This window comes from Ascaphus truei, chromosome 2, assembly GCF_040206685.1.
Source record: "Ascaphus truei isolate aAscTru1 chromosome 2, aAscTru1.hap1, whole genome shotgun sequence".
In the NCBI taxonomy this organism is placed as follows: Eukaryota; Metazoa; Chordata; class Amphibia; order Anura; family Ascaphidae; genus Ascaphus; species Ascaphus truei.
Window position 1 is genome coordinate 136376208 of NC_134484.1, and position 9775 is coordinate 136385982.

The following is a 9775-nucleotide window of genomic DNA, read 5'->3' on the forward strand; positions in this document are numbered from 1 at the left end:
AGACCATGATATATGTATGAATACCTGAAATCAACTGAGTAAACAGTGAAAACAATTAGATGATATTGAAAAATATTAGCTTGAGGAGAACGGACTTGATATTTATAATATAAAAATAAAATCATAATAATAATAAATATATTTATACATGTCTTATTGTCAAAATAATTAATAAATGAGTAATGAACATGTTATAATTAGAAAGAAAATAAACCTGAAATAAAAAGAAACCAAATGGATAGATGAAGATAAAACAATAAATAATAAATAAATTAAACCAATGTGTTCTGGTAAACAAATTAAAGGGGGATCACCCTTGGCCTCTATTTTTGATAATACAAAGAAACCACATACATATATGTGTATACATTAATCCAATATACATATTAGAATGCATCATCCCCCCCCCAAAAAAAGAAAAAGAAACAAGGAGGGGAAAAAAGCGGAATATATGCAGAGACTAGATATCTACCGAAATGTTACAAAGAATGATAGGTGCGCAGACCGGACATATATCCAAGGCCACTAGTGCCTCCAACTTGACTAGACTGTGCAATACAGCCAATCACACCCCACCTCTCACAAGGGAAATATAAATAGGTAGTGATATGAATTAACTAAATGAATATATAATTGATATAAATTAAATCACCAAATAATTGTGATAAATAAATTGATCATAATATTACTTATATGTGAAAAATACCTATATAATATTAATAAACTGCAAATACCCATTTGTCTAATTTAGGATAAAATAAACTCTCCAGTGTGGGTGGACACGAAGGGAACATGTCTAGCATGTTCAACCCAGACCTCCGTGTCCATCCCGCATGGGGCAGGAAGACAATGAGAAAATTGGGAAAGCAATGGGAAGAGAGGAATGGAGGGGGAAGTAGGGAGAGGGGGGAGGGAGGGGGGGAAGGGAGTTTGGGGGGGAGGGGGTTAAGGGGGGAAAGGGGCGACAGGGAGAAGGTGAGTGATGAAGTCTATACAATGGTGCTGATGTCGATACAGTCATTTAAACCTTCTGGATTGAGTGTATTAAGATCATAGATCCAGTATGTCTCTCTCAGATTAAGAAGTTTATACTTATCTCCACTTAAAAGTGTCGAACTGATGGCCTCAATACACATAACTATCAGAGAGGATGGATCTTTATTATGCTTGAGTTTGTAATGTCTAGATAGTCTGTGTGTTTGCAATCCATGAATAATATTTCACCTATGTTCTAGGAATCGTGTAAACAGGGCCCCTTTTGTCCTACCAATATACTGAATCCCACAGGGACATGTGATAGCATAAACAATGAAGGTGGACAGAAAATTGATATGGCCCTTCACTTGGTGTATAGATCCATTTGAATAAGATGTGATAATGTTGGATTTATTCAGATGTTTACACGTGAGGCATCTCGGACGATCACATAGAAAATTAGCATCTTTCATTCTCATATTGGTATTGTCATCAGTATTATTTTTTAGTTTTTTTAGTTCTAGGTGCCACAATGGTTTTTATATTTCTTGCCTTTTGTAAGACCACTGGTATTCTTGAAGGTAATTTCTTCCCTATAATAGGATCATTGAGCAATATATTCCAATCTTTGTTGAGTATGTTCTTTATTTTCTGAGAGGCACAATTGAATTGTGTAATAAAGAGGGGAGAACCCATCTGATCTTGATTCTGGAAAATATGGGAGTGAACCCAAAACAACTGATGCTGCCAAAGTCAAGTATAATAAAGTGTAGGGAAAAAACTCAATCCACTAAAAGTATGTAGCAATTCACCATTTGGACACAATGAAATCTTCAATTTATAAGGATTAGACTCACCCAGGGCGGGGGGCCCGTTGTGCCGATAGTGACCGGGTGCAGGAAATGAAGTGTCCAGGGACACCTCACTCTTGAACCTCCTGAGGCCACTAGCTGCTGCCCTTACCCTGCCCGGTGTCTTAGGTATCCTGCGTGCGGTTGCGGTAAGCTGTTCCACACTGCTGAAGGATTTCCTCTGGCGTGGCTTTCCCCGTGATGCGGATGGCTGCGGCGTCTTCCTTCTTAGGTAAACGCCGACACGATGTCCGCGTAGGGGGACCGCTGCCTGCTCACCCGTACACGCCGTTTCCTGCAGCGAGGAGGAGCGATGTTGCCTCTCAGCCGATGATGCGCTCCGGCGCGTCCACACGTGTGGAGGGGGGATGACGTCAGTCCTTCAGGCTTAGGAGTCCATGGTGAATGCCTGCGTGCGCCAGCCAAAGCAGATACAGGTAAAAGAAAGGGGTGAAGGCGGTCACAGCAATAGAAGTCCAGCCCAGGAACAAATAAAATCAGCTTTAATTTACATGCTGTACATCACAGAAGGGGCACTCTGACGCGTTTCGTCCTTCTCCAGAACTTTATCAAAGAGTATACTACCCTTATCACACAGATTCCTTAAGTAGGTGTTAAACCAATATGATTGGTTGGTCTTAATCAAGAATCCATTGAATCCAATAAAGTTAATGGTGAGCCATAATTGGGAACAACCCTCTCATTGAGTCTGTGTGAAACAGATTGGTAACACAAAATACATAGTAACATATAACAACAAACATATTTAAAAAAACACAATATTATACAATGTGATGTGGTGCATGAATTGATAAATTTATGGAGACACACATATGGAAGTAAAGTAAAAAATTCATATATGGTGAGAATTATATCTGCAATAAATTAACTTATAAATATTTATTTTAATTTTAATATAAAGTGGAAGCTAGATATGTTTTAAACATTAAGTGTTCATAAAGATAGTTTGCAGGATTAGAGTCAATGCTTGACTCAATCCATATGTATACATATATACTAGCCATATGGCACACATGTGTAGTAACACAAGGTACTAAATACATTTAATTATATTAAAAAATATATATATACTTCTTCAATACAACTTGAATATCACTCTGCATACTGAACCACCTATAGGGAGATGCAAAGATGAGTGGCAGTATTGTGCAACTGAATGGAGTGCATGGACACACACTCTCTCTACCCCCCATTTTCTGGGTCAAAGAAAATGTTTTAATTCCCAATCGGTATTTATACCGTGTGGATGGAGGGTATTGAGAGTGTATATCCAATACATCTCCCTTTTGTTTAATGCGTTCTCTCTGTTGCCACCCCTGGGGTGACAGGGAACGTGCTCAATGGCAGAAAAGGTGAAATTTCCAATGCCGCCTTTAAGGCATTGTGTGAAATGTTTTGATACTGGATGGAGTAAATCACCCTTCCTGATAAGGCGCACGTGCTCTGCCATCCTGGTTTTCAATGATCTTATTGTGCGACCTACATATCTTGATCCGCATTTGCAATTAAGAACGTATATAACATAACTAGTGTTACAGTTTAGAAAGGTCTTAATTTTGTATTTACTTGAATAATTGTTAAACATAATACTATTCGTTGGAGACGCGTGCTGGCACATGGCACATTTGCCACATTTAAAAAATCCATTTGGGATACCCTTAACATTTGAAAAACCAGACCTACTATTGTACATACTGGGTGACAGATGGAAGGCCAAGGTTTTGGCTTTGCGATATGTGAATCTTGGTCCACTTTCAACAATTGGGCGTATATCTCTATCCAGCAACAGGGTGTGCCAATGCTTATGAATGATATTACTAATCTGTCTAGATTGTTGACTAAATGTTGTGATGAAGTAAGGACTTTTCCTTTCGTTCGAAGCATTGGTCATCCCTCTGCTGGGCAGTGATCTTTTGTTTTTACAAATAAGAGTTTTTCTATCTGTAACATTTGCTTTGTTAAAAGCTACTGAAATGTCTTCGGCAGAGTATCCCCTAGCTAGAAATCTTTTGGACATCTCTTCTGATCGAGACAAGAAGACCTCATCGTCAGAGCACAACCTTTTTAACCTCATGAATTGAGCTCCAGGAATATTTCTAATGAGTGACCGTGGGTGGCAGCTCTGTGCACTCAGAAGTGTATTCCTGGAGTTCTCTTTGCGATAGATGTCTGATTGTATATGCATATTGTTGTCAATGTACAGGACCAAATCTAAATAGTGTATATAATTAAGATTATGTTCAAAAGTGAGTTTGATATTGAGATTATTTAGATTTAAACCATCAATAAACGAAATTAGTGTGTGTTCATCACCCTTCCAAATTAGTATAAGATCGTCAATGTATCTCCTATAAAAGACGATATGTTGACGAAACAGATTGTCACTGTGAAAAATAAACCGTGATTCCCAAAAACCCAAAAATAAATTAGCATATGATGGTGCAAAACTCGTGCCCATTGCTGTGCCTAATAATTGTAAATAAAAAAGTGAATCAAACATAAAATAATTGTGCGTAAGTAGAAAGGAGATGGATTCCAATAGAAAAGTGCAATGTGAAATTGATAGCGTAGAAAGTTCCAAATAGTGTTCAATAGCTGCAAGTCCCTGTTTGTGTTCTATAATAGAATACAGGGAGGCCACATCAAGTGTGACCCACCTGTAATCCTTGTGCCATGTGAAGTCCTGTAAATTGACAATCAAATCTGCCGTGTCTCTGACGAATGAGGGCAACTGTACCACCAGGGGTTGTAGAAACTTGTCCACATACCGCGACAACCCGTCTCCCAAAGATCCAATACTCGCTACAATGGGTCGACCAGGAGGGTCAACCAGCGATTTATGGATCTTTGGGAGATGATGAAATATGGGAGTCACGGGATGTGGGCAGTTAAGGAATTCGAATTCCTTATGGCTAATTACATTAAGGACTCTGCCAAATTCTAACAACTCCAATAATTCACCATGATATTTCAAAGTTGGATTGCCCATAAGACGCCGATAAGAGGTAGAATCCTGTAATTGTCTCAATGCTTCTTTTTTATAATAAGTTGAAGACATAATCACAAGTGCACCTCCCTTATCAGCGTGTTTAAGCACAATGTCATTATTCTTTTTAATACAATCAATCTGTCGAACCTCAGTGTGACTCAGGTTACCAGAATTTACATTTGAACAAGTATATCCTTGAGCTAATAGACGTAAGTCCCGTTCCACTAGATGCTCAAACATAGTGATGGAGGGCCCTCTGTTATAATTTGGGCAAAATAATGATTTTTTGCGATAGCCCGAATCCTCCTGGCCAAAGAATGATTGAGTAGATGTTAATAGAGGATCATCCTGTAACTCAAGTAGTGTATTTAAATCGGAAAGGGCACAATTTTCTTGAAAAGTCATTACGTCTGTAACATTTGTGGGAGGCAATAATGGATTATTGCTCATGTCCAAGTTATCAGGACTGGTTTTTAAACCAAAAAGTTTCTTTAACGTCAATTTCCTGGTAAATTTCTGGAGATCGATCACCGTCTGGAAAAGTTGAAAATTTTGTGTAGGTGCAAACCCAAGTCCCTTATTCAGGAGTGTCAATTGGTCAAATGAGAGATCAATGCCGGATAAATTGATAACATTACCGGAATCACTTATTCGTATTTCTTCCGCTTGGCCTTGCCTCGTCCCTCATTTCCTTTTGGATCTCCTGGTTCTCCTCGCCCCTTGGGGCCTGCCTGTAAAAAAGCTGATAACGGTTGACCAGAAGATTTAGACATTTTATTTTGGGAAGATGATGTGGAGGCTTGGTTATCATATTTAGAGGCCCCGCGGTTCTCTCTAGAATAGTCTACAGACCTGTCAAATGAGACTATATGGGATCTATATTCTTGATCGGAGACATCAGATTCAAAACTAGAGGTCTCAGTTCTAGGATTTTTTAGAATGGATTTATTTGGAGGATTTTTTGTCCATCTTTTTGTATGGCGTTGGCTCTTAGGTGTACTAGAGCCTGTAAATTCTTTTATAACCACAGGTTTCTGCCAGCAATATATTTGTCCTTTACTATAGTCAACACGGTCTCTTTCAAACTTGACATGTTTTTTGTCGCTAATATCATCCTCAATCATTTCAATGTTAGACAACAAAGTTTTGTCATTTTTGACAAACTGTTCCATTTTAGAAAATGGCTGCAATTTAGTCTGAAGTGTAGTAATCTCTGACATTAATAGCGATTTCTCTGCAGTTTTTTGCTGTATTATTAAATCCATTAATTTAAATGAACACATATCCAAGGCTTTAACCCAATCCTGTTCAAATTGTTTGTTAAGAAAACCAAATGATGGTACTTTTTTAATTCTTAATCCTCTAGGGATCCTGTTGCGTCTAATGTAATTCTCTAGTGAGGTAATGTCCCACCAGAGTCTTAAATTCTCAACCAGAAGTTTTTCCAATTTGACAAAATAGTGGGTTAGGTCTGATGGTTCATCACATACAATGTCAGAAATTCCATCAAATAAATGCGCTGCCTTTCTAGATCTTCTTGTATTATCACTACATGTGTGAACATAGGTAGTGCTTTCCACATCAGATATAATGTTATCATCTCCACTGGATTCTTCCATAGTGTTTAAACAGTATAAAATTGATAAATATTACCTAAAAAAGATAAATCCTGAGCAATGGACTTAGAATAGTGGATTGGGTAAAAAATAGGTCATATATATCAAAAAAAGGAATTGACAAAATAAAATGTCTAAATCTTCTGGTCAACCGTCATCAGCTTTTTTACAGGCAGGCCCCAAGGGGCGAGGAGAACCAGGAGATCCAAAAGGAAACGAGGGACGAGGCAAGGCCAAGCGGAAGAAATACGAATAAGTGATTCCGGTAATGTTATCAATTTATCCGGCATTGATCTCTCATTTGACCAATTGACACTCCTGAATAAGGGACTTGGGTTTGCACCTACACAAAATTTTCAACTTTTCCAGACGGTGATCGATCTCCAGAAATTTACCAGGAAATTGACGTTAAAGAAACTTTTTGGTTTAAAAACCAGTCCTGATAACTTGGACATGAGCAATAATCCATTATTGCCTCCCACAAATGTTACAGACGTAATGACTTTTCAAGAAAATTGTGCCCTTTCCGATTTAAATACACTACTTGAGTTACAGGATGATCCTCTATTAACATCTACTCAATCATTCTTTGGCCAGGAGGATTCGGGCTATCGCAAAAAATCATTATTTTGCCCAAATTATAACAGAGGGCCCTCCATCACTATGTTTGAGCATCTAGTGGAACGGGACTTACGTCTATTAGCTCAAGGATATACTTGTTCAAATGTAAATTCTGGTAACCTGAGTCACACTGAGGTTCGACAGATTGATTGTATTAAAAAGAATAATGACATTGTGCTTAAACACGCTGATAAGGGAGGTGCACTTGTGATTATGTCTTCAACTTATTATAAAAAAGAAGCATTGAGACAATTACAGGATGCTACCTCTTATCGGCGTCTTATGGGCAATCCAACTTTGAAATATCATGGTGAATTATTGGAGTTGATAGAATTTGGCAGAGTCCTTAATGTAATTAGCCATAAGGAATTCGAATTCCTTAACTGCCCACATCCCGTGACTCCCATATTTCATCATCTCCCAAAGATCCATAAATCGCTGGTTGACCCTCCTGGTCGACCCATTGTAGCGAGTATTGGATCTTTGGGAGACGGGTTGTCGCGGTATGTGGACAAGTTTCTACAACCCCTGGTGGTACAGTTGCCCTCATTCGTCAGAGACACGGCAGATTTGATTGTCAATTTACAGGACTTCACATGGCACAAGGATTACAGGTGGGTCACACTTGATGTGGCCTCCCTGTATTCTATTATAGAACACAAACAGGGACTTGCAGCTATTGAACACTATTTGGAACTTTCTACGCTATCAATTTCACATTGCACTTTTCTATTGGAATCCATCTCCTTTCTACTTACGCACAATTATTTTATGTTTGATTCACTTTTTTATTTACAATTATTAGGCACAGCAATGGGCACGAGTTTTGCACCATCATATGCTAATTTATTTTTGGGTTTTTGGGAATCACGGTTTATTTTTCACAGTGACAATCTGTTTCGTCAACATATCGTCTTTTATAGGAGATACATTGACGATCTTATACTAATTTGGAAGGGTGATGAACACACACTAATTTCGTTTATTGATGGTTTAAATCTAAATAATCTCAATATCAAACTCACTTTTGAACATAATCTTAATTATATACACTATTTAGATTTGGTCCTGTACATTGACAACAATATGCATATACAATCAGACATCTATCGCAAAGAGAACTCCAGGAATACACTTCTGAGTGCACAGAGCTGCCACCCACGGTCACTCATTAGAAATATTCCTGGAGCTCAATTCATGAGGTTAAAAAGGTTGTGCTCTGACGATGAGGTCTTCTTGTCTCGATCAGAAGAGATGTCCAAAAGATTTCTAGCTAGGGGATACTCTGCCGAAGACATTTCAGTAGCTTTTAACAAAGCAAATGTTACAGATAGAAAAACTCTTATTTGTAAAAACAAAAGATCACTGCCCAGCAGAGGGATGACCAATGCTTCGAACGAAAGGAAAAGTCCTTACTTCATCACAACATTTAGTCAACAATCTAGACAGATTAGTAATATCATTCATAAGCATTGGCACACCCTGTTGCTGGATAGAGATATACGCCCAATTGTTGAAAGTGGACCAAGATTCACATATCGCAAAGCCAAAACCTTGGCCTTCCATCTGTCACCCAGTATGTACAATAGTAGGTCTGGTTTTTCAAATGTTAAGGGTATCCCAAATGGATTTTTTAAATGTGGCAAATGTGCCATGTGCCAGCACGCGTCTCCAACGAATAGTATTATGTTTAACAATTATTCAAGTAAATACAAAATTAAGACCTTTCTAAACTGTAACACTAGTTATGTTATATACGTTCTTAATTGCAAGTGCGGATCAAGATATGTAGGTCGCACAATAAGATCATTGAAAACCAGGATGGCAGAGCACGTGCGCCTTATCAGGAAGGGTGATTTACTCCATCCAGTATCAAAACATTTCACACAATGCCTTAAAGGCGGCATTGGAAATTTCACCTTTTCTGCCATTGAGCACGTTCCCTGTCACCCCAGGGGTGGCAACAGAGAGAACGCATTAAACAAAAGGGAGATGTATTGGATATACACTCTCAATACCCTCCATCCACACGGTATAAATACCGATTGGGAATTAAAACATTTTCTTTGACCCAGAAAATGGGGGGTAGAGAGAGTGTGTGTCCATGCACTCCATTCAGTTGCACAATACTGCCACTCATCTTTGCATCTCCCTATAGGTGGTTCAGTATGCAGAGTGATATTCAAGTTGTATTGAAGAAGTATATATATATTTTTTAATATAATTAAATGTATTTAGTACCTTGTGTTACTACACATGTGTGCCATATGGCTAGTATATATGTATACATATGGATTGAGTCAAGCATTGACTCTAATCCTGCAAACTATCTTTATGAACACTTAATGTTTAAAACATATCTAGCTTCCACTTTATATTAAAATTAAAATAAATATTTATAAGTTAATTTATTGCAGATATAATTCTCACCATATATGAATTTTTTACTTTACTTCCATATGTGTGTCTCCATAAATTTATCAATTCATGCACCACATCACATTGTATAATATTGTGTTTTTTTAAATATGTTTGTTGTTATATGTTACTATGTATTTTGTGTTACCAATCTGTTTCACACAGACTCAATGAGAGGGTTGTTCCCAATTATGGCTCACCATTAACTTTATTGGATTCAATGGATTCTTGATTAAGACCAACCAATCATATTGGTTTAACACCTACTTAAGGAATCTGTGTGA